This window comes from Bombus fervidus, chromosome 17 (genome assembly GCF_041682495.2).
Source record: "Bombus fervidus isolate BK054 chromosome 17, iyBomFerv1, whole genome shotgun sequence".
NCBI classification, from domain to species: Eukaryota; Metazoa; Arthropoda; class Insecta; order Hymenoptera; family Apidae; genus Bombus; species Bombus fervidus.
This window is the reverse complement of record NC_091533.1, coordinates 6,763,315-6,787,182: the sequence shown is the minus strand read 5'-3', so window position 1 is coordinate 6,787,182 and position 23,868 is coordinate 6,763,315. Positions and strand designations below refer to the sequence as shown.

General features: G+C 38.5%; 1 protein-coding gene across 1 annotated transcript in view; it reads left to right on the top strand.

The window, feature by feature from the left end:
- Positions 1–11,533: 11,533 nt before the first annotated feature.
- The window catches only part of LOC139996286 (A-type potassium channel modulatory protein DPP6), a 119,739-nt gene continuing 107,404 nt past the window's right edge, over positions 11,534–23,868 (top strand). The window contains exon 1 of the mRNA XM_072020563.1: positions 11,534–12,141. The gene's annotated coding sequence lies outside the window, so the exon portion shown is untranslated. The remainder of the gene's footprint in view (positions 12,142–23,868) is intronic.

Sequence of the window (23,868 nt, the reverse complement as noted above, 5' to 3'; positions counted from 1 at the left end):
TTCTTTCAGATTCTTAAGCGCACAAAGTTAACTTAGTAAACTCTGTGATGAGCTACAACTCTCGTTCCTGAATTTTTGCATATTTCTATGATAATCCAAGAACTGGCGATAGAAACGGGTCTTTTTGAAAGAAAACGAAAGAATGGTCTAACATCGTCGCAGAAAAATGGTCTCTGGTTGAATCATGAAATTGACGACCTCACGACAAAAGTTGTCTTTGATTAAATTAAAGAAGCTACTATTTCTACATATTTTTCTACATATTCTCAACAGTTTTAATCACTTGCAACTTACACCTAATTTAGGAAAGTAAGAAGCAACGATCCATCGAAAGTTCCTAGTCTATTTACTTCTAACGAGGCAGCTTCAACGTAGGTCGCGTGACAGACCGGAAATCCATCTTCCATCCAGGGAGAACTCGAAGCTAGGTGCCAAGGAGAACTCAGCCTGATCACGTGACGAGCATTATCGCGGTTGGCGTGACGCGAACTCATCAATTACACCAGGTTCCTCTATCCTGGAATAGAGACAGCCATCCTTGAACTATAAACCGTGGCACGACTTCCGATGCAACCCTTTTCAAGAGCTGGTGATTCCTCTTTGACAAGCTGTGCCAAACCTTCCGTTGTTATTGGCACTCTAAAAGTTCCTAAAACACGATGGTCGCGTTTGTGATGTTTTTTCGCACAATCGCGCCCCTTTTGTTTTCGTTTGCTTTGTTTTCTATCAGCGTTTTTTCACCAGAAAAATGTTTGAAAATATGGAAGGCAACGGCTATTCAAACGGAAGTTGAATGTTTCAAAATTGCCAATTTTTTATTGAAAATTTCTATGATCTATATTTTTTGATTTATATTTCTTAAATACCATATATATGTGTATGTTTATGGTTTTATTTGGATCTTTCAATATTATTGGCATGCAGGATGTATCAGAGATTAATGGTCAAACTTTGTCAACGTATAACATTTTTGCTTGCATATGCTCATCAAATATACTAACGGAGTATGGTTATTAAATCCTAAAATCATCTAGGCAACGGGCAACGAAATTTTTAAAGGAAAAAGTAAACAAAAAAATAACGTAGTAAATGATGGAAGAGTTTCGTAAACGGACGAGAGAAAAGGAAAGTTTTTCAGCGCGAGTTCCACCTTTCAAAGGAAAAGTTTCAAGAAGTTGGGGAAAAGAGGGCGGAAAAAGTACGATGTCTTCGAATTGGCGTTGATTATCGACCAGGCGAAAATAAATTAACACTGTGGTGGCTTCGTTGCTGGGGTTCGTAATAACACCGCCACTACTCGAAGTAATTACCGTGAACCAAGCATAATTCCTGGCCATCCGGTTACATTAGAACGGCGAACCACGATGCAACGCAACTTTCCAGTCGATAGACAGAAGAATAGAAAAAACAAACTCAAGTTTTCAACGTCTACTGTAGCGTCGACTTGTTGTTTCAGTATTTTTAATTTTTACTGAATTAATTACACAGCGAGCCGTGAGGATACTTAATACTTGATAAACTGCAAATTAAAAGCGTCGATGAAGATGAGAATCTACTTCCTCTGTGAATTTACCTTTTATAAATAATTTTCATTTAGCTTACCTTCCTGTTTGTCTGTGGCTGAAATTTTGTAAGAGAAATTTTACCCACTTCGGCTAGAAAGTTATACTTTCCAATGAAAAACATTTCTTTTTCATTTATATATTTTCTTTTCATCCAATTGAAACGAAAAACTAATCGTCTCATCCCTCGGAAACTAACTTCTTATTTTACGATACTTTTAATAATCGTTTAGAAAGGCTTTACCTATATTTGTACATATATTTTGACATCATAACTAGTACTAAAATAAAACTAATAATTATTGCAGTATAAATATAAATAAGTATATCAATGTGAAGTTTCTACATGTACGTAATGATGATATTACGAATTTATTCGTAAGTCATACATAGTGTATCATCGCATTCGGACGAATCAAGCAACGAAAAAGAATCTGAACGAGAATCTGGTTAATTAATATTGGAAAAGCGAAATCGTGTAATAATAGGTAATTATGACGGATTTCGTCGAGTTGGTTCGGATAAGATGAAGGAAAACGAAATTATGCGACGAGAGTATCGAGTGGACGTGGAGGCGGTCGTTAAATCGTGTACCTGAATTTTTTTTTAATCTCCTGAGTGGATCCGCCCAGAGTTAGCTTTCAATCTCGTTGAACTTTCGGAGCCACGAAACTTTCTTCCGCTCTTTCGCTGCAGAGTTCCGGGCTTCTTTCATTGCTTTCCGAACAGGTATCGATTCATGATTAGGTTAGAGATGTTTAACACCCATCAATCTTTAAAACGTTACTCGTAATGTAATATTATCGAACAACTAAGATAATTGTGATCGTATGTATGTATGTCTAATGAAAGTCATACGAGAGAAAATTTACGCTGGATTTTCTCAACTTATTTCATTCAACATTTCTGCATTCTTCAAGTTTTTTATATTTCAATATAAAAATCTCGTTTTATCGAAGGAAACACATTTATCGTTTTAAACAAACTTGTGCACAAATTTGCATCTTTGTCATTATTATCTCCACTAAGCCCTTAATTTAATCATTGCAATTGAATCAACTTTCTCTTAATCGCCAAACCGTTCCAGTCTCACCATCCCAGCTCTAAATTTTCGCCTGTTAAAGGATTAGATTCAATTCCATCAACAACAGCGATCCTTAGACAAAACAATAAAATCGAGGTATCAGTTCCTTGAAACGGTCCACGATTATCCTTGGATTACCGAGAAATCTCTTGCACGTATCATCACCGAGGATGTTCGTCCAGGGTCTTGTTATTTCGATCAGAAACGATCGCTATCCCGTAGCTGGCGGTCATTAAACGGCATCGTTCGACCAGCTTTCATGATCTATCCGCCGTCGACGTCCACTTCGATTTCCGTCGACGTGGAAATCCCGTTATCGTTGTTCTTCCGTGACGAACGAGCGTCACCGGAACAGAAACTGAATAAATGTCAGTCGTCTCGTTAGACAGCGAGCAAGCTGGATTAGCAGCAGAGAAATAGTTAACTTTGCTAACGCGACTTCGTTGAACCTGTACTGTCTTTTCGATGAATTTTATTCGAATACCTATGCTAGAACATCTTTGAATGAGACACGAATGATACGAAGATCACAGAGTTCTTGGAAGGTACCTTATGGTGGATTTTGTTTCACGGAAGAGTAAGATAGAGAGGATGCACGATCGATAGTTCGATGATTAAGGAGATAGGAATTTTTAGAGAGATCTGCAAGATTAATAAAGCAGTAATGTAGAAAAACCATGAATCGATGGGTTTTTATAGCATGAGAGTTTTAGGTTACGTATCTTTGAACTGTTACAGACCGATAAATCTTTATTGCGATATCATACGGATAATTTCTTTCTTTCTGTTCGCTTGGTTGATGTTCATAGAACTGTTTCCTAGTAGTGATTCATCGGTTATTTCGATAAGTGTATTTCTAAATTTTCCATTGCAAAATTCTTGCTTAAAGTGTCAATTAAAATTCTACTTCATCACTTGAGCGCAAACACAAGCCACGTTTAAGCTGAATTCTCGTGGAATAATCCTGTTAAGGTGTACTTCTCGTGATTTAATCCTCTTTCAAGTCGGTAGTCGGTGTTACTACCTTGCGATGTACGCTGCAAAATATCGGCGAGGCGCCCCCTCGATTCCTAAATTTCATTTTTCGTTGAGCTGGACTTCGGTGGTTCGCAAGTCTCCGGAAAAAGTTTCCACCAACGATACCTCATCGTTGGTTCGCTACCGAATTTGTCTGGTCGAAGATCGATCTGGCCACAGAACGAGAGTTTTTCCAAGAATACGCTGCGATTCTGGCCGGAATGGAAACATTTTATCTCAAGAGCACACCTTCGATTTATTCCCTCGTCAATTGGCAAGGAAATTCGTGTATCTTTTCGAATAACACATTTTGAATAAAAAAATATATCGTTCCATTTAAAAACATTAGTTTGATATTGAAATTTTTTCCATTATTTATAGAAGGATGACTTATACCAGCTATATGTTTTTCTTCGTACCAAAGGATTTATGCAACAATATATTTTTAATATATACACATTCTGATCTTTACGAGATATTCCTGTGTTGCCAGTTAAGGTATACTCTGTGTATTATAAAACGTCGCGTATTGCTACACGATTACTATAGAATGTTTATATTACAATTTATTTGAAGGATACACTTTTTATATCTTTATATATTTTTATATCTACTTCTATTATTTTTTAATCTGCGGTGCTGATCAATAAAAAAGCATCAGTGCGTTTCATATAGATTTTTTAACCTTTGTTTTTATTTTTGTCGAACATTCCAAGTAAATATAATTGAAAATATTATAAATGTAAAACATTTACACGTGTCAGAGTTGACCTAGTTTTCGTCATCCAAAGGTTAATTAAATCGAATTCTAGTTCTGTGAAAAAATTGCAAACCACGAGACCTCCAAATTACACGATAAAAAATTTAACAAAATTCAGCGCCTGGAGATGCTTCCATATGCAGATAGCTACGCAACATTTTACACGGTGACAAAGGATAGACGTCGAAATTCATTGGCGCGTGTTCGAGAGTAAGTGAAACAAGTAATGGTGGAAATTCCATACGGATTTTGCAAACACTGGTCGAAAAATTGGTCGAGATACGGATAGTAAAAGTTTTTGTCACCACGGTGACGTTGAACGAACAGCGAAAAAAGGGCAGCGTGACACCGGTCGATAGATTAATTGAAAAATTGTCGGCAACGGCGGCCGATTGTAAAATATATATTTTACAACGTGCCTTGACAGGTCGCGATCTGCTGATGCTCCCGTTCCATTGTCCACGTTAATTTCCCGTCAACCTCTATTTTTTCTCCATTAAATCCCACAGATACGAGCTGATCGAAATTGCGTTTCCCTCGTTTGTTTTCTTCGCTTCATATCCCCTCGCTTCCACGAGCTAGAAATCCTTGAAATACTTTTATAAAAGGATTTTGATAGATATGAAAAATATCGATGCGATGTAGAAGGCAGAGGAAAAGTAAACTATAAATTTATAAAGAGACCGAAGAATTTTCAAAAAAGAATTCGGCAAATAAGGAGAATATCGACGATACACGAAGACGCAAGGAGAAACTATAAATTTGCAAAGGAGACGAAGAATTTTCGAGAAAACTTTTACAAAAGAATTTTCGTAAATATGAAAGATATCGTCGATGTAGAAGATGCAAGAGGAGAGTGTACGCTCATAGAGAAAGTACAAGGAGACATGAAAACTTTTCTAAGTTCTTTATTACAGAAAAGAATGTTGTAATTGCTGCTACGTATAATATTCTTTATTTTATATTATTTCTTTTATCTTCTTTCTGAATTTTATGATACATCCCTTTTTAGTATAGTCCCTATGAAGTTTTCTAGCAACGCAAAAAAGAGGCTGAAAAGACATTCTGAGACATCCCGAGTCATCGTGTGTTTTTGTTCTACACGAGAAGCGGTTAAGAAAAGAAAATCATCTTCTTTATTTTGAAATTTTCATCCGTTTTCCTTCCCAACAGTTTCCTTCGTTTGTTCTCGTGAAATATTTGCAATTTCATTGTTCCTTCTAGTCGATACAATTCTCGAAGAACGACTTACGGCCGACGACTATATCATCGTTGAAACTTCGTTAGTTCTTCACCGATGAAAAATAGAAGGTGTGGTAGTAGAAGGTTTTATTTCACACGGTGCAATGGAGGAATCTCAAGATATGATATAGTTTCAGAGAAAAAGAAAAGAAGAGCTTTTTACCCTTAGATATTCAGAAGTGTCCTTAAACGTATACGATATCTATGTTCTCGTTTTGGATCAAAGATTTTCAAACTATTTGATCTCGTGAAATATTTACCACACCAAATTACATATCAAATATTGGATCACTGGTATTACTGGTATCACTGGGATCACTGGTGTTTATATCTTATATTGACTAGAAGACAGCATGAAAAGTTGATGGTAAATACGCGTATCTGGAGTTTCGAAATTCACGCCATTTAATTTAATTTAATTTAATCTAATTTTACTGGTACTTCGACTTTCAATTGCATCACTGTTTCATACTAAACTAAAAATCTCTCTTTTCCGTGGGATACCAGAATAAAATCATTTCATCGCAAAATTCCCTGTCATAAAGAACGGAATTTCAGGATGCGTGTTCGTTTCCCAATGGCGATGCATCGCACGGTGCGTTTCAAATACCTTCCCATTGAAATCTAATCCCGAAGGCTGGATCGCCACCACGGGAACCCGACGCTTCGTCCGTCGTGCTGCCGTTCGATTTTTGTTAGAAAAAAAGCGTCGTCGCGTGGTACGGTCGACTCGTCGAACATCCGAATTCTACGATCGAAATGGAACACCATTGTTGTGGTAGTCGCGTGCAGATTAAAGGTAACCGTATATTCCGACGCGGTTGAATATGGAGCGTGAGAAATGCAAGGGGAAAGTGCCAGGAAATGAAAATCTGTAAAACGTTAAGCACACAAACTAAAATCGAAAACGTAATACACAAAGAACTTGAGAAATATAAAGCAAGTAAATGGTCTTTTTTAAAGTAAAATGTAAACTTAAGTGTGATAAAATAATAACACTGAAAAAATTAGAGTTTAGAGATGATATTTTTATGATAAGAGAGATACGTCTATGATGCTTTGAAGTACAAAAATCCTACTGGTTTTTAGTTATACATCATAGGGGACAAAAAAGGAGACAACACTTCCCATGATACAGTTGATGAAATTTACGAGTAATACACACACGTTTTTTTCTTTAAGATTCGTGAGGTGTTAATTAAAAAAAAGTTGGACATTTGGTACAATAAATATATTAGAAATTTTGCGATGCAAAACTCAATTACAACTAAGGAACGAAACACCTGACCGCCATTCCTCCACTTCTCACGCTACAAAATTCGTGCGCACCAAAGTGCCGTTATTTCTACCACATTGTACGAACCCCTTCATCGTCCTATACAACTCAAATAGTTTCTGATCACGATCGAGCAACACTATCAATCGGACAAAACTGTCGGATCGTAAATCTTTCGCGGCACGAATTCGAGCACCGTGTCCACGACGGATCACGACACACGTACACACTGCATCCTGCGACGGTGCTCGTTAAGTCGAGCCTTTATTTTCACTCTCCGTTGATCACGCAAAATGGAAAGTCGCGGTCTAACCTTGTTCACCGTCATCGATTTTCGACTACCACGGGGCCAGGAGACGTTGCATGCGCATCCTTGACTGCTGTAACCTTTCCATTTCTGGGGTCAAGGACGCCAGGTGCGAGATTAATCGTCCAGGAAATTCGCGGTCTTTCGCTATGTACGAAGGCCTCGCGCTATCGCAGCAGTCGTAGATCGCTGGTTAAGATCTTCGAGAAAGGTCTACCCACGTCACAAAGTTAATTGTATACGGACTTTGCTTCGAGAAAGAGCAATGGCGTAAGTATACAGCGTGAGTTTAACTGTGTGATACATGGTGACTATGAGAGGTATTGGCATATACTATTATTATTCAAGACAGTGTTCTATGTTTCATTTCCGTAGTATCTTTGTAGTCATATATGAAAAAACGATTATTAAATTATTAAATGACATTTTAATGTCGTTGGTTCTAATTGTTTGGTACGTAAATTATATAATAAATATTTATTAGGTTGTCCGGAAAGTGGCTTTGTTTCGCAAACGTGTTTTTTACAACAGTGCACCTTCATACAAACGTGAAACCAAGTCTGTGAAATGTCATGGTGTTTATCTCAACAGAACAAAATGGATCGTACGTACAATCGATCGACAAAATAATATAAAACAAAAAACGTTGTGTGTCTATTATTTCCACATAAAGCGAAAGAAACCTTTCGGACAACGTAATACAATGGCGTGACAATACTATTCGTAGCCACTGTAAGCAACGTTAGAGATTTGATGACTTGAAATAAAACGGAAATGAGGAATACTAAAATTATATTGTTTCTGAGAAGATCGAGTTGAATTTGGGAAAACTTGTCGAATGCGCGCATACCGAGTACGTTTTTCACTGAACTTGTTCAGATTGTATTAAATTTTTTACACTGATAACTTCATAGGAAGGTTGTAAGTTGCTGTTGCTCTTTAATTCATCGTGCATTTTCAAAATCAAGACGCGGAAATTATAGGAAAAAGAGGTTGTGATGATCTGTATCCTTTAAAGTTTGGAAATAAAGCGAAGCCCGAGACCAGATCTTAGATGCTAATTGTGCTATTTGGCTGTGGTTCCAAGAGGCACTCTAGAAACAAACAGAGCAACAATGGTGTAAGCGACTATTGAATTCTACAGGTGCAAAATGTAATACGTTGGTGGCGACAGGGCTTCCTATTGCTCGTTATAAACTAGCTGCGCATAGTAACAGACAGTCTTATTTGCGTTACTCCTGATATCATTTATCACAGAATAATTATTCGGCCGAGCGAACAGTTTATATCTAACATTCTTAATCGCTCAATAGTCAGAATTTGTTTCATCGAGATACCATTCCATGCATGTAATTTATCAAAGGTAAGTGTGCGATTCAAACAGTAGCGTAGGTAACGATTGTATTGCAGAAACTGGGCGCGTTACGCTTCGCTAATAATTAGCATTGGCATCAAGTTCAATACGTATAGTGGCCAGTGAAAATATTTAAACGCTTATCGTAGAGAGCTTTTATGTAGTATATACTGTGTGTGTCGTACAAAATACTTTGAAGTTTCATCGGTACTATAATGAGACACAATTGTCATGATAACGTTGGTAAAATCTGACCAGTTTCTGATTCTGTTTGGATGTATATTTAAAGTATTCGTATCTGTCGTGTTCACACTCAGTTCTACTGGAAAATTTTGCTCCATTTTTTTAAAACACTTACAAAACACTCAAATCCGATCGGTCAATATTCGAACCTACTTACGATGTGCTTGTGTATATCGCTAATAATAATGACATTTCTAGTTTTGTAATTGCCCCTTGACGCAACGTTAGATGTCTTTGAATCGAGGAATAACCGCGAAATTCCTCGTGCGCTTTTGTTTGCTGAAAAATAGTTCCACATAAGGAAGTCATTCTTTTCTTTCGGGAGGAAAACAAGTTCTGGAGAGAAAAATTCAAAGAGAATCGACGACCAAGAGTTCGAATTCCCTATAAATTGGGCAAAGTTCGGGGGTTGAAGTTCGATTTACGTGACCATGGCGCAACGAATCGAACATCACGTTACCGTAGAATCCGTATTTTTGTCCATCGACTATCTTTATTATCATCTGTAATGCGATTGTCAGGAATTTCGCGGATCGTGGTAAAATCTTTATCGCATCGACGGCTTGCAGCCCAGTGGCGGAATATTATTAGCATAACAATGCGACCATGCCGCAAATCAGAACCTTATCCTCGATCATATCGCCACGTCGAAGGTCGTGGCTCCTTGAGGCTCCACTTTTTCTTCTTACCATATTTTCACTTACCGATCGATCCAAGGGATAAGAAAATCGATCTCGTTTTAAAAGAGAAATTGCATCTGTCATTCGAGCAAACATTTCACTAGAATTCTTAAACGTTTTATGCATATCGTGAAATACTTAGAGAAAATAATAAGAGATTGTATTATGCCTAGAATACTGCTCTTCTATTAAATCCTTACTCGTTTTTATTTCGCAATAGCTTAAATATTAAATATTACAAATATTTAAAGGATGGAAAAAGTTGATTCGCAGAAAAGAAAGAGCAGACTGTTCGACGTCATCCAGTTTGAAGTAGCAAACAGAAACGCGATGGACTTAAATATTTTGTGGTTTCACGAGGTACATCGAGAGATTCCGTGGATTGTGTTTATTTCATCGTTGAGGCTGCCAGCAGGATGGCGCTACAAGGGTTTGCGGCAGGGTTAGAGGGGGATGAAAGAGTGCCAGGATCGTCACGGGCTTGAATTTTGTGGTGAAACGCTGTAGAACAGCAAGAATTTTCGATGACGTGGAACTCGGTGCCATCGCTATAGCTGAAAGAGGAGGGAAACAGAGAAGGATTGAAAGGATAGAGAGGAAAACAAGCAAAAAGGGTGCTACAGGGTTGTGAATGCAGGACATGGGAAAAGAAAATCTCGGTGAAAACCGGGCGAAGATGCAGCTGAGAAGGAAGAAGCTGAGAAAATTGCGATAAAGGATGACGAGGACGAAATGGACGAGTTTGGTAAGAGGATTAATGGAGGTAGGAAAACGAATGGAAAATTCTACAAATATGGGAACGAAAACAGGAATCTAAAAAAACATAAAATGATTAAAATCGGGATAGAATAAAGGTGACAAGTAAATAAAGGATGGAGGTGAAACGTGAAGTCGCGAAAGATGAACGCATTCAACGAGTGAAATAAGTGGAATCGACGTAAGGAACTGGACGATACTATAGTTTAATAGCAAATACTTCGCAGCGACTAATAAAACGATGGTAAAACGAGAAACGGGAAGGGAAGTGAATGAAATGAAAGATTGGGGGTAGAAAACAGAAAGAACAGGCAAAGGGTACTGAATGGAGGAAATAGATAAAAAAAAAACGATGTGTAACAAATGTTACACGTCACAATTCGAAGCATCCCTAAAACGAATAGCCTAAGTTTATGTATACGAAATAATATATATAATATAGGTATGTATTCCCAGATAAAAATAGCGCAAAGCTAAAGATAAAGAAACATGTAAAACATTGTGGTAAGAAAAATCACCAAGAGGATGCTTGGAACGAATCCACAGAAAACGAGAAAGTAGAAATTAGGATACGAAACCAGAAACTCTCCGAAAGGAATAGGGAATGGGTAACGTTCGAAACGAAGATGCGGCGAGGAACAGGATAAAAAGGTTAACGGAAAAAACCAAGAAAATGCAAACAAACCTCTCGAAGCCCGGTTGATGTATGTTAGAAAAGAAGAGGACCGGGCATTGAAGAAAGAAGCAGAGGATTCAAGAAAAGGTTACGGGAGGGGCGCGCGTTCGAAAACACGAACACCTATCCCGATCAAGAAAGAAGCATCGAGAAAGCGAGAGGGATGCAGCGGCTAGTAAAACAGAGATAGAAACTGCGTCTAGGGAGGAAGGAGGATAGCGAAAGAGGGGTGAGGGTGAGGAGCGCGTGTCAGGGGTGGCGGAGATCCGAAAAGAGAGAGCGGCGGGTGGCGGAGAGGTGTGTGCAACAGAAGAGAGGTAGACGCGTAGGGGGCGGTTAGAGAGAGAAATTGAACTTGGAAGAGGGAGAAGGAGAGGCAAAGAAAGATAGAGAGAGCGAGAGAGCGAAAGCGAGAGAGGTAGAGGCGGGGAACGAGAGTCGAGGAAAGAGAGAGAGAGAGAGAGAGAGAGAGAGAGTCGAGCAACGAGAGGGGAGGGAGTAGCAGGAGAGCGAGGCTGCGGCGTAGCCTCAGTGCCGGCGCAGTGGCCGGGCCATCGTGTCCTGTGCCTAGTTTTCTGTGCTCTCTTTTCTCTGATCCTGTTCGACAGCCGACCACGATTCCCTAGAGAGATCGTCCTTTTTACCAACCCTGGACCTGGTGTGTGTCACGCTCCCTGTCTTCACAGTAGCCAACGTCATCTCGATCAACGACTTTTTCTTCTTTCTCGCTCGTCGGATGATCCTTCGGCTCTGTCGCGTTTCTCGCCTCCTCTCTTATCGACGCGTATCGTACCAGTCCAAGTGTGACGCGTACACCGAGAAGACGTAACCGGAATGAGAATCGTGTCGTCGTCGTTGTCGTGACGCGTATTCTTGACACTCTCCAGTTCTAAGGTCCTGCCGTTGAAGGATCTTTGTTCTACTACGGTGTATACGGAAGCATACTTTGGTATTTCCTTGTGTTCGACGTATTTCGACTTCCACTCTGTGCGAACAACGTCCGCGGTTGCCAAACGAATCAGCACAAACAGAGGAAGAAGGACACCCTGCCGGGCAGCAGTCGGGAGGATCACAGGGCGAAGAGGTGGGAGCCATGCCGCCCGGGCGAGCTTCCCTCGAGGTAGCCAGGATCGTCCGGCATCCCTGTCCTTCCACAGTACTGCGTTCTGATCGCCTCTTTTGAGGTAAGGGATCCTTTTCATTGCTCGCGTCCCGCCGATGGATTTTTGGGTCTCTCGCGATGGTGTTACGCGACGTGCGGCTTGACGCACGAACGTTCGCTTCTGAAGATGCTGAACGATGCATGGGATTAGATACCTGAGAGTCTTCGTGTATGACTAGGATCCTAGGTAGAACATCTTTCTGTGTTTCGTGATGAAGTGTGCAAAATTTTGGGACTCTATAAGTGTATATTTGAGATTTAGTTCTTTATCTTCGATCGAGGATAAACATAGAAATGTTTGTCTCAAAAATGCGAAATATCTTCTTTGGTACGAAGATGTTTTCAGCTTTGTTTATCACAACACTAAACGTTTACGAGAACCTGTTAAAACCTACGACTATGTTAAACTTCAATAATGTCACATATCAACGTTCGTTGGAAAAGCGATAGAAATCGAAGAACCGTTTTCAATTGAACGTACGTTTCGTCGTGAGATCGTCATCCATTCCGCGAGAGTGGTCAAAGCTTGCGCCACTGTTGACATTCGCGACGCGCGATGAGGCTTCCGGCGAACGTTGGCCAGCCTGGTCGATTCACAATAGCGAACGGCAGGGCACATGTTCCAGCAAGGAGGAAGAAACGAACGGCGAGCTTCAATGAAGTCGCGCTGAATGCGTCACACGAACAAACATCGCCTGTCTCTGTGTAGCGTTTCTGTCGTTACATTTCGAATCTGCTCACCCATAAAAAGTCCCTTTAGAGTGCTGTTTCCTTGGAAAACTTTTTAGATAAAGGTCCGTAAAAAGAGGGGAAATCAATATTGATATTTACAGTATTGATTGTTAAATAGCAAAATTGGTAGAAAATTCGGTATTTGTATAACCTGGAAGGTGATTCGAAATTTTTCATCGATAATATATATATATATATAAAATACTTTTAGTGTCAAATCCAAAATTCGTAAAATTTTTAAAGTTAACATCAAACCCAAGTATAAACGTAAAATGTTTTTTTTTCCAAAACTCGTAACTATAGAACTCGATACAAGACGAATGTATGAAACTGTGAAGTTTTCATCCAGAATTTTATCGATCTTGTCACATAAATTTCCCTGGAAGTACCACGTCGAACTCGTAATATCGTTCCTGACGGTTCATGGGTCATTTAAAATTCATTTTTTCGCGCCAGAAAGAATTCTCACGTGTTAACGAATCCACGATCAAAATCACACGGTTCTCTGAAATTTTACGGTTGCCTCGGTCGTTATCTTGCGATGGGAGCGCAAGACGAATCCGCACGTTGCATTTACGAGCACTCGAGGTTGCCAAAATTTGCGTATACCAGGGTGGAACGATGGTCTACTACAAGATGCAAGAGTAGCGCAGCATCGCTATTGGAAATTCAAGCGTGACTTATTGTCGTATGCGTTCGCAGACTCGCTCGCCAAGAATGTCGAGCATCCCTATACGACGACATCCGCGGAAGAATTCCGCTGGCTTGCGGTTCTCTACGTCGAACAGGCTTTCGGCATGTTTCAGAATTTATTAGACCGTAGCTTTTTAATGTATCCGACGAAATTTTGGGTCAACTGTTCTTATTCCTGTCTTTATCGTGTTTCCCAGAAACTGTTTTCCTCGATAGATCTTCTTCGTAGAGTTTCGTAGAGTTTCCTGAAGGCTTTGGTATTTAAAATATTCTACGAAGATGCAATTTCAAGGAGAAGGAAAGAGAAGGAAACACGGTGTCTTTCATCCAGGAGTTAGGTCTTCCTATGCAATTTAACCCTTTCACTGCTCAGACCGTAATCATACGATCTATACGACATACGTGTTCACTATTCTGAACCCGTAAAATCCAGCAGTGAACGGGTTAAATAATATTATTCGGAGAATGTTATAAGTAACTGTTGTAATGAAGAATAAATTCAAAATTCTCTTGTATAATAGCAGAGAGATTGGTAACAAAATGAATGATTTTCTAGAGATAAATGTTATAGATCGTAGTATAATTATTCTCACAAAATCGCAAAATTTAAAAGTGTGGTTTATGATATATAACTTGTAACTTGTCAGTATAGATAGATTTCACTTTTATAATTTCACAGCTTTTTACCACGTAAGACAATCGGATAATCTGTGATTTGTAAAATTTGCTCGTTCAATTTCATTTATTTTATTACGAGATTTATTCCAATTGTCGATATTTACAATTAGTAAAATTTCGTTAGTCATTGAATTAGTATTCAATTGTGCAAGAGGACTCAGACAGGCCAATTATCGGGTACTGTTACTATTCGAATTATCAGTAATAAACAATACAGAACATAATATTTTACGACGAGCTCTATAAATCTTTCTCATAATTGTAGAAATCTGCGGTTTGATACTTTACGATATCAATAAAATTATCGACCTCGAATCTGCTAATATCGTCCATACAGGTCCACATGATCTATAATCTCCTATTTCGAATTCTAAACGGATAGCTTGAAACACTAGACTGACTGCATCATGAAAATCAGATCGTCGATGGAGTAAATATAAAATAAATGCATAAATGTCATCGACGTCCTACATTTTATCTCCAGCGCGATCACGAATCCATCGCACTTTAAACACGCGAAACCAGCTACTTCCGCACCTTCGACATTTTATTCTTCAACTACGGTCGTTACAGAGCGGAACCTTTTCCTCTCGACTCGACAAAGCAACAGATTTCAGCCAGGTTCCGTGACGCTGAATCGCGGCCCAAAGAGACGCGATGACGCTGCTTCCGGTTTCGCTTTTGTCAGCGCAAAAACGCATTTAAAGGGAACCCAGTGCCGCAGATAACGTTGCCATTCCGACGAAGAAACGACGTCCCTCGGGACAACGTTGCAACTTGCATTCGCTTAACAACAGTACAGTGCGAACGCAAAAACGAATAAAAACGGCTCACTTTATACACGCTGCGTTCTGTGTGTTCTCCATTTTTTCGAAACAGAAAAGTTGCGGCGTTTCCGTTCCGCTACATAGAAGGTCCGACCTTCCCTCCTCTTTCTGTTTCGATTGTGAGTTCCAAGCTTTCAGATTATACAGTTCGCGGCCATTTACCTGGCGACGATCGATCCAAGGGAAAAGTTGATGTTCCGGAAAGTCGAGCTGGTTTTGGCGTCGCGATTGTTCTGAGATCGATTTATCCACCATCGACACAGAATTGTGGTTTGGGTTGAAAAATTGTTCGGAAGCGATTTGTACGTACGCATCGCTCGAGTTTTGCTGCCGCAATATTAGAACGTAATGAGATAATTTCGAGTGGTAAACGAGTTGAGTGGAAAAGTGGTATAAATGGATTCTTCGCTACAAAAAATATAGAAAATTTGTATTTATCTAGAGCACTTTCTAAATGGATTCCCAAGCCTTTATGGCTATGTATAATAATATATTTTAATACCTGGAAGCGAGAATTAGAGTTTAACTTTACCCACAATTTTCTTTAATTAAGGACCTTATTGGTTTTTCTTTGCACTTCTCCTCCATATATAAAGATGATCTTGTTAGATTAATTTTAAGAATTTTGGTGATGATAATATTCCATACTAAATTGATAGGAAGTTTGATTTTAATTATATTTTATATTTATACAATATTAAATATTCTTAAGACAGAGAGGATTTGTTTAATTGACTTTAATTAAACGCAGTTGAAAGAAAAGGAGCTCCTGAAACGAAGCAAAATGATCCCAGTTTTCATTTGCAGAATGCATCGTTGTTTAACAAGTTGAAAAAGTTCCCAGGTCTTCAAAAATCAATTCAAAAACAGTCAATGATAACAAAGTGAAGCTACCATTAGTCTCCAAACATAATACACTACAATTTTGTTCTTGATCAGCGTAAATCATTTCAATTCATTGGCCAACGCAAAATTAATTCCCAACCGATCTGCAAACATTACGAAAGTGTGCTTCGAGCTTTGTCCAACTCGATTCGAGAGGATCCAGCGTCAAAACGGCTAGTAACGCGGTTAATACCGTTGCAACGTCTCAATTTGCGTCGCTCGAAGCTTCGTGACTGACTGGAAATTTCAGTATTCGCGTTATTCGATCGTTATTAGCTGCGTTATCAGTCATTTACACCGGCCGTAACACGTAGTTCGCCAGTTTGCACGCTCGTTCATGCAACGTTCGTACAAATTAACGTACAAATTTAAAGCACAAAAGAAGATGAAGCCACTATACATCTTTGATCGAACGACGAAGAGGGTGCTGATAGTTGTTCACTTTTTTTCGTTTCGATGAATAGCAATTGAAAAACTTCATAGTATGTTCGGCTTGCTAGATTATATTCATTTAGAAACTAACACTTAACGAATCTTCTATCTTGAGTTCTAGAAACAATAAATTCTGGCTTTCCGTAGTATCTCTCCAAAAATCCATTAAAGTTAAGAAAATTCTTAAGACTTTGAACTACAATGTTCTCCCAAAGTCCTCGGTAAATTCCGAGATAATCACATTAACTTTTTTCGCTCTACAAGCACCAAATTGTCCTCTATCGACTGGAAGACAGATCAGTTCCGTTGGAGAATCCTGCCGTATCCTTCACAAGAGGCTAATCAAATTAGTCTCGAGCCTGCAGCGATAACGCGATTATCGGACGTCTTCACGTTGGTTCAATCTGACGTACGATCATTTTACGATCCTGTCCTCTTCTGTCGTAGAATTTAGAGTAGGTGTGAATTATGAAAAAATCGCCGTTTTAAAGTTTTCTCTTAGAAATACTTATAAATTTCTTATAAATTTACTTTGATAAAATATTCTGGAGCAACTATTTTCAAATGGTTTTGTATCTTCGAGTCTTTCAAGTCATTTTCAACAATTTTTTCTTAAGATATATTTTTTTAGCCACTAAGTGATAAAGAAGCCAGGAAATGAACAAAAGAGAAATTCTGACATTTTTTTCACGTGGTCCTTAATTACAGCATTTACCATGTTCTTCTAATAAAATATAATTAGCTGCTTAGCTCGTTTCATCGTTGCTAAAGAAAGAAATTGAAACTGAATTTCGAGCGATCACGAGAACGTGATTAACACGATTAACGCTATAGAGTAGTTTATCGGCACGGGGCGATAGCGTGTCCAGTTGTTTTCAGGTCGTTAATGGAATTCGAATGGAATTTAAAGGCAGTTGAACGAAGTAGAACTCTAATTAAATTTTCGTCCTAGGCATCGTTGGACAATTTTTGAAATAAATTCCGCTTGTATCGCGAGACGAAGTCAAAAGACACGACGAAACATCGAATTTGATGGGACGCAAATTTCACATGTGTCTCACGGGATCGCGCGATTATCGTTTCGCAAGGAATAACGTTTGTCACACGTTGTCGAAAACGATGCGTCACCCAGAATTATCGATGTGTATAACTTCGTTCACCAAGCTGAGCGAACTCTCGCGAATTAGGACACGGGGATCAACCAACGATAAATCGAGCCATGGATTATTTCAACTTAACTTTCCGCTGTGCTGTTATATTAACGAACCATTCAAAGGATTTATGTTCCCTTTGACTCGATGATAATTCTGGGCTATAAATCCGTAAATGAAATAAATTATAAGTAAATTCTGCCCAAATTTTCGATCTCGTTGGATGACAATTTTATTGTACTTTTTTAAGATAAATAAATATGAAATGTCATAAGGTACCTGGAACTTTCTGAAAGTGAGGCGAAAGAATGAAATGAAATGGCGAAAAAATTCCTGTTTTAGTGCAATCACGCTTTTTCTTTGAAATTTCAATTATTGGCGGACCGTTCCTTTTGAAGCGTTTCTACAGAATCTTTCAAACATCTTATCACCTATTCATCTTAATTCTAACGTAATCATAATTGTGACGCACATAGGCGGATGGAAAATCATTACAGCGTACACGTAATCAATATACCTGCACGGTTAATCGAATCAACAGCTCGTTTAGTTTAAAGTGGCGATTAGTGGAATTAGAAGACAACTTTGTTATCCGGTAGCTTCGATGATTTTTAGCGCGTCATAACGGAACTGCAGCCTCATAATCCTACGATTATGAGATCTTCTGTAAACGAGTTATATGTAACGCCCTAAAAGTGTCGTAAGATAATGCTCTTCGAAGTAATACGGAAGAGGATCAAACGGCTCACGAGGGAAAATTCTGTAAAAAGTTTCATAGGTGAAGTTTCGTGAAGAAATATTAAAAAATGAGGAACTAGCGAAAAATCATTTAGCGGCGTAGCAACTTCACTCACACAATTTCGTTCTTTGCATAAGATATCATGTTTAAAGAATCGTTATCCTGGTTTCCCGTCATTCTCTTCACGAAAAATTCGCCCACCACGTACAACATTCCTCGTAAGAGTGCGACTCTCATTACACGAAAATGAACGAATATGGAAGATTTATGAATAATTGTACCGATGACAGAGAAATTCAAGATTTTCATAACGGAATAAAGTCTCAACACGTCGAATTTTTAATCCAACGCAATAATTTCTCGAAAAAGCATCTCCTCGTCGAAATTCGTACACGGACCTCTGAAAAATATCAAGAGCTTTGGCCGATTAACAAAAGTGCCCCACAATTAAGCTACGTATAGCGCAGATGTTCGTTCGTTGGGAAAAAAATTTTTTTTACCTCTCTGTTCCCCCGTTTATTCCCTTCTTTCTTTTTCGTTTCTCTGTTACGAGAAAAAAAATTCCAACGAAATCACAGAACAAAAATTTCATTAACAGCACGAGGTGCTTACCCAACTAGCTGTCGAACGATTCGCGCACCGGCGAGTAATTTCGTTTCAATTCGACACGCCTCTCTCCCCCTTCTGGTTGCCCCGAGGGGGCAGAAATGGGAGAACTTCGTTCCGGCCGGTGAATTAAGAGATCAACGAGAAGCCGGAAATGTCCGTGGATCACGCGACGAACGCACGGGCCCGTCGTTAATCGTCCAGGCACGAATTTTCGATTTTGCATTTTCACTGCCGCAAATGGTTAATGCCAGTCGAATAATAGAGGCCAGGGACCGGAACGGTCGCTCTAGCAGCCGTTATATGGCTAAACAACCCACGCTATAGCAGAAAATTGCCGATGTTCATTGAAATAGCTTTTGTATCAACGTGAAAACGAGCTTGATGTTTCACGATTTTCAGCGATTTTTTTCCCCCTGTACTCGTCGTTGTTGTTTTATGCGAAGCACAATGTTGCCAGATTTCTGGATACGTCAAATTTATATTTTATTTGTGATCGATAGATTGCGGAGTTTTACGTAATTCCATATATTTTTAAAGAGACTTAAAAGAATGGAACCTATATAGTAATTTGTTTCGTCTGCTAAGAATTATGACGAATTCTCCAGTTTGAATATTTTACGTATTCTTACATATTATATGCATTCTTTGCATGTCTACGTCTTTAAACTTGTTATAATTGCATAAAGAGACGCACTTCAACGATCAATGATTAGTTGCTTTTGAGGCATTGCGAAGGGAAAGTCTGGTTGTAAATGATATTAATGGAATTTTCAAATTTCACGTCCTTCAATAATAATGGAATATTACACGATTAGTAGCGTAATACTTTTTAATAAGTAATACGTAATACGCCATTTAATTAATAATCGATAATCAAACATATCATCCGCGTCAAATACAAACTCCAAACTTCGATCGTTAAAAATTGCGTACGCCTATATCCCCGAATTAACTTGTTAATCAGAGCCGAACGAAAAGAATTCCCACGAGATGCGTCTAGTCCGAACTCATCACCGTGTTCACCGATTAATTCAGCAAATCCTGACACGCCAATGACGTCGTTTGAAAAGCCAAACCGCGTAACGCTCCCGACCAACGACACGCGCGAAACCGCGAATCGCATGGCTAATTATTTCAGCCTCGTTCGATCTACGTATACGTCGTGCATGTGCTACGTGTTGGAAGTTGACCGCCGCGGTTTGAAATAATGAGATTCAGCGGGGACGAGACGAGCCAGTTACAATGGCAACGGTAAGATCTCATCGCAGGGAGAAAAGCAAGTGGGCGAAGTTTGTTATCGCGACGGGACAGGAATTTCACGAAGGGGATGGGGTTGAAAGGGAGCGAAATGGTGCGAGGACAGGAGGCCCTTTGCCCGGTAACCTTCTTTCGTTTGCAGAACCTCGTCGGCGAATCTTGCCGGCATGACTGTTATCTTATTATCAGCGGCATTGTTCCAGAAGTTGAACGGGAACGCGTCGTTCCGCCGCTGGAATCGACGTGGTCTCTTTGTCACAATTTGAACACATTTTGAACTCGATGTATCAACGGAAAAACATAAAATAAAGAGCGAAAAAACGAGGGACCGTTTTGATAAACGAGGAAAACAGGTGTTACCGGTTGTTTTGCAAATTGTTTGCATATGATTCTTCCAGTCACGTGACTTTGTTAACTGTGTCGCTTTAAGCTTGGAAGTGTTTCAACGCTTCCTTGCATTCGCTCGGTAAACGAAAAAATTATGGTTGTTTGCTTTATCTTTGTTATATATACATGTATTTATTTAACAAATATTTATATTTTATAATTTCATAACGTTTTTACGCGAGATAGATTTTCAAACAACTATCTGGATGAATATTTGGAAGAGTCGTTATAGACGAAAAATCAACCCAGATTTCCTCGAATTCAATTGTAGATTCATTAAAATTAATACATTGTTTCCTAAAATGAAATGAATTCCTTAGGTAAATCGAAAAAGCTGCTGGCTTGTCTGAGGCCTTGACCTGATCTTCATATTTGATGTTTGATTTCTTCCAAAATGTTATCTCCAAAAAATTAGATTCAATTTCTCTGGTTATATCTATAAAATAGAAAGAGAGAGAGAGAGAGAGAGAGAGAGAGAGAGAGAGAGAGAGAGAGAGAGAGAGGGAGAGGGAGAGAGAGAGAGAAATCTAGTGCAGAGACAATGTTAATGATCAGACTACGAATGTCTATGTAAATTCACTCTTTTCTCTTATTTTCATGCTATTTTCTGTGGATCGTCAATTCCTTGATAAGCGTATAACTGAAAGCAGGGAGCAGAAATACCAGATAGAGAAACATGCAGTGGTATTCTTCTCCTTTTCAATTTGTCGGTTTTGGGATTACAGCGAATTGGATGTCGATAATGCGGCATTACCGAACGCGAGCGCGTGTGTTGATTTCGTTAATTTCACGGACAGCAAGGCGACTGGACGTTTTATCGTTTAGAGAGTGATTATAGAAAGTGGGGCAGACTGCACTTTGTTACTTTGGAGAGAACGAATATAATCGTTAGAAAAATTCTTCGTTTCTTTTTAAATAATACCTGCGATTCCTTTCTGTATAATTCTTTCGAAGAGGTTGTATGCTGTTTGTATAAAGACGAGAATAAAACGAATTGGTATATTGTATATTTCTATACGGGTTTTATGTCAGCAGAACATAGAGTGCTCTGTTTTTCTTTTCCAACTTTGAACTTTTAAAAATTTTAGATAATTTTAAATTCGTATGTTTTTTTAAAATTGTTAGATCTTCGATGGAACATGTAGTGATTCTAAACTTTAGGTTAATAATTTTATACAATATTGTTGACTTCTACTTTTGTACTTTTTTTTTTATATCGTATCTCTTTTTCTAATTTTTTATGAATGAAATATTTAGAACTTTGAGCTTTCACAGCCTCTGCTTTGTTTTTATTATATGACAGGTCATCCTGAAAGTTTTCAGGATTTTTCCTGCATCTAGCTTTAACGCCACGAACTAACATTTGGAATGTGTTGATTTTTAATATGATTATACGGATATGTTTATGCGTTATATTTTTGTTTAATAATCCATGAGACGAGTTGACAAATATCAAATTATCAAGGAAACATGGAACAGTCCGATCTAATTTTATAATTTATAGCCAAAACACCTGATCGATTTACATTTTATCGAACGCACTATTTGTTATTGTCACCGTTAACGTCAATATTAGTCTCGTGGAATTTTCATCAGCGAAATTGACATGACGATATGCGCATCTCGATAATTTATTCCGCGTTGATTTCGGACATGATAATCATTAATACGAGGATTTATTTAATACGAAGATTTTATTTTAAACGTATTTCTAATAAAAGGAGAAGATGGTTCATGTATCTCACGTCCGCTCTTCAAATATACCTTGTAGAGCAATACGTCTAAGAAATGATAACCGGAGACCAATTTTCTTTACGTCGGCTGCTGTTTCGTGCTCGGTTAAACGTGGTCTCTATTGTAACTAGATCATGGATTTATAGAAAATTGAAATGTGCAAAACGAATAGAATGCATATAATACGAAAAAATATAAAATATTCAAAATATGGCATTTTATATAATATTTTTGTTACATCTTTATTATATTAATATTATATTACGTTAATAATAGAACTACCGATAGTTAACACGAAGCTATTTCTACCAAAAGCAGCCAAAATAGAATATTATTACGTAATAATAGAATATTTTTATATTTATTGATTACTTTCTTACAGAAGGAATTCCATGTTATGTAGTACATTTTTGGTATTATTAATCCATCTGGGACCATAAACCAGGGTCGATACATTTATAGAATTGCAGAACCAATCGTTTTGACGGTGCGGTACTTCTAGTGTTAGCATCTAGCGATCGATCCGGAATTTTCCTGATAAGTGATATCATAATATCGAATGATACGCGGTAAAAATTTTAAAAACGTGTGCGAAGTTGTACAAGACGAGGAAACGAGGAGATGGCAGGATCCTTTTATACTTTGACAAGTGCCAGCCATTTTAACTGGTATCGGTATAAGTAGCCTTGATACGACATTATTTTGAGTTTGAATACAAAAAAAACAAAATAAAATTCATGATATTATTCTTTTAGTTATCGTTGCGAAACTCGTTACATCATTGCGAAGAAAAACATAACACGAAGTAGGAATTTGAAAATAAATTTGTAAAACCAGTCAATTCGCCTGGTGTGGTAGTTCTAGTGTTAATAATATATAAAATACAAAAAGAGTAGGTTAATTTGTTCGAAATCTTGCTTGGCATTCAAAAATTTGCAATTTGTCTTATCTGTATTTTGCATCATAGCACTGATTCTATCACAATTACTTTAAACATCACAATCATGAATACAAATTTGTCTCGCCGTCAACGCATAATAAAATCAAATCAGAATTAATTAAATCCGCAATACCACTCATGTGTCAATTAATTTGAAGTATGTAGAAATTTTGATCAAAGTTGTAATGGCCAATGGTGGGTAGAAGAGGATCGATTGCCAAACTAACGCAATATAACAGGCACATAAAGCACTCGCGTAACATAACCGCTTTCCATGCTCTTAGGATGTATTTCACGCACGGGATCAGGCCGAAACAAGGGAAAGAGCATTGGAATTTCGGATGGACGAGAGAGGCTACGAACAGAGTGGGGAAGCGGAGGAAAAGTTCGAGTTGGACCAGTAGTAGGATCGATAGTTCTGTCATAAGCCGGCACGAGCAACAAAACCGCACGCGTCAGCCTTAGCGGCTTGCGGTTCATGATAACGATTCAATTTTTCCTAGACAAGGAAATCTTATCCGTCCTATTATTCGCGGGATCCCTCCCACGTCTACCTACCATCCGGTTACTCTCGCGACTGCTTCAGGATCGTTCCGAAAAATTTGATAACTTCTGACGATCCAATTTCACTGGGTGTGGCCCGGACCACGCGACAATCGCGCGAACTATGTTCGAGATTTCACTC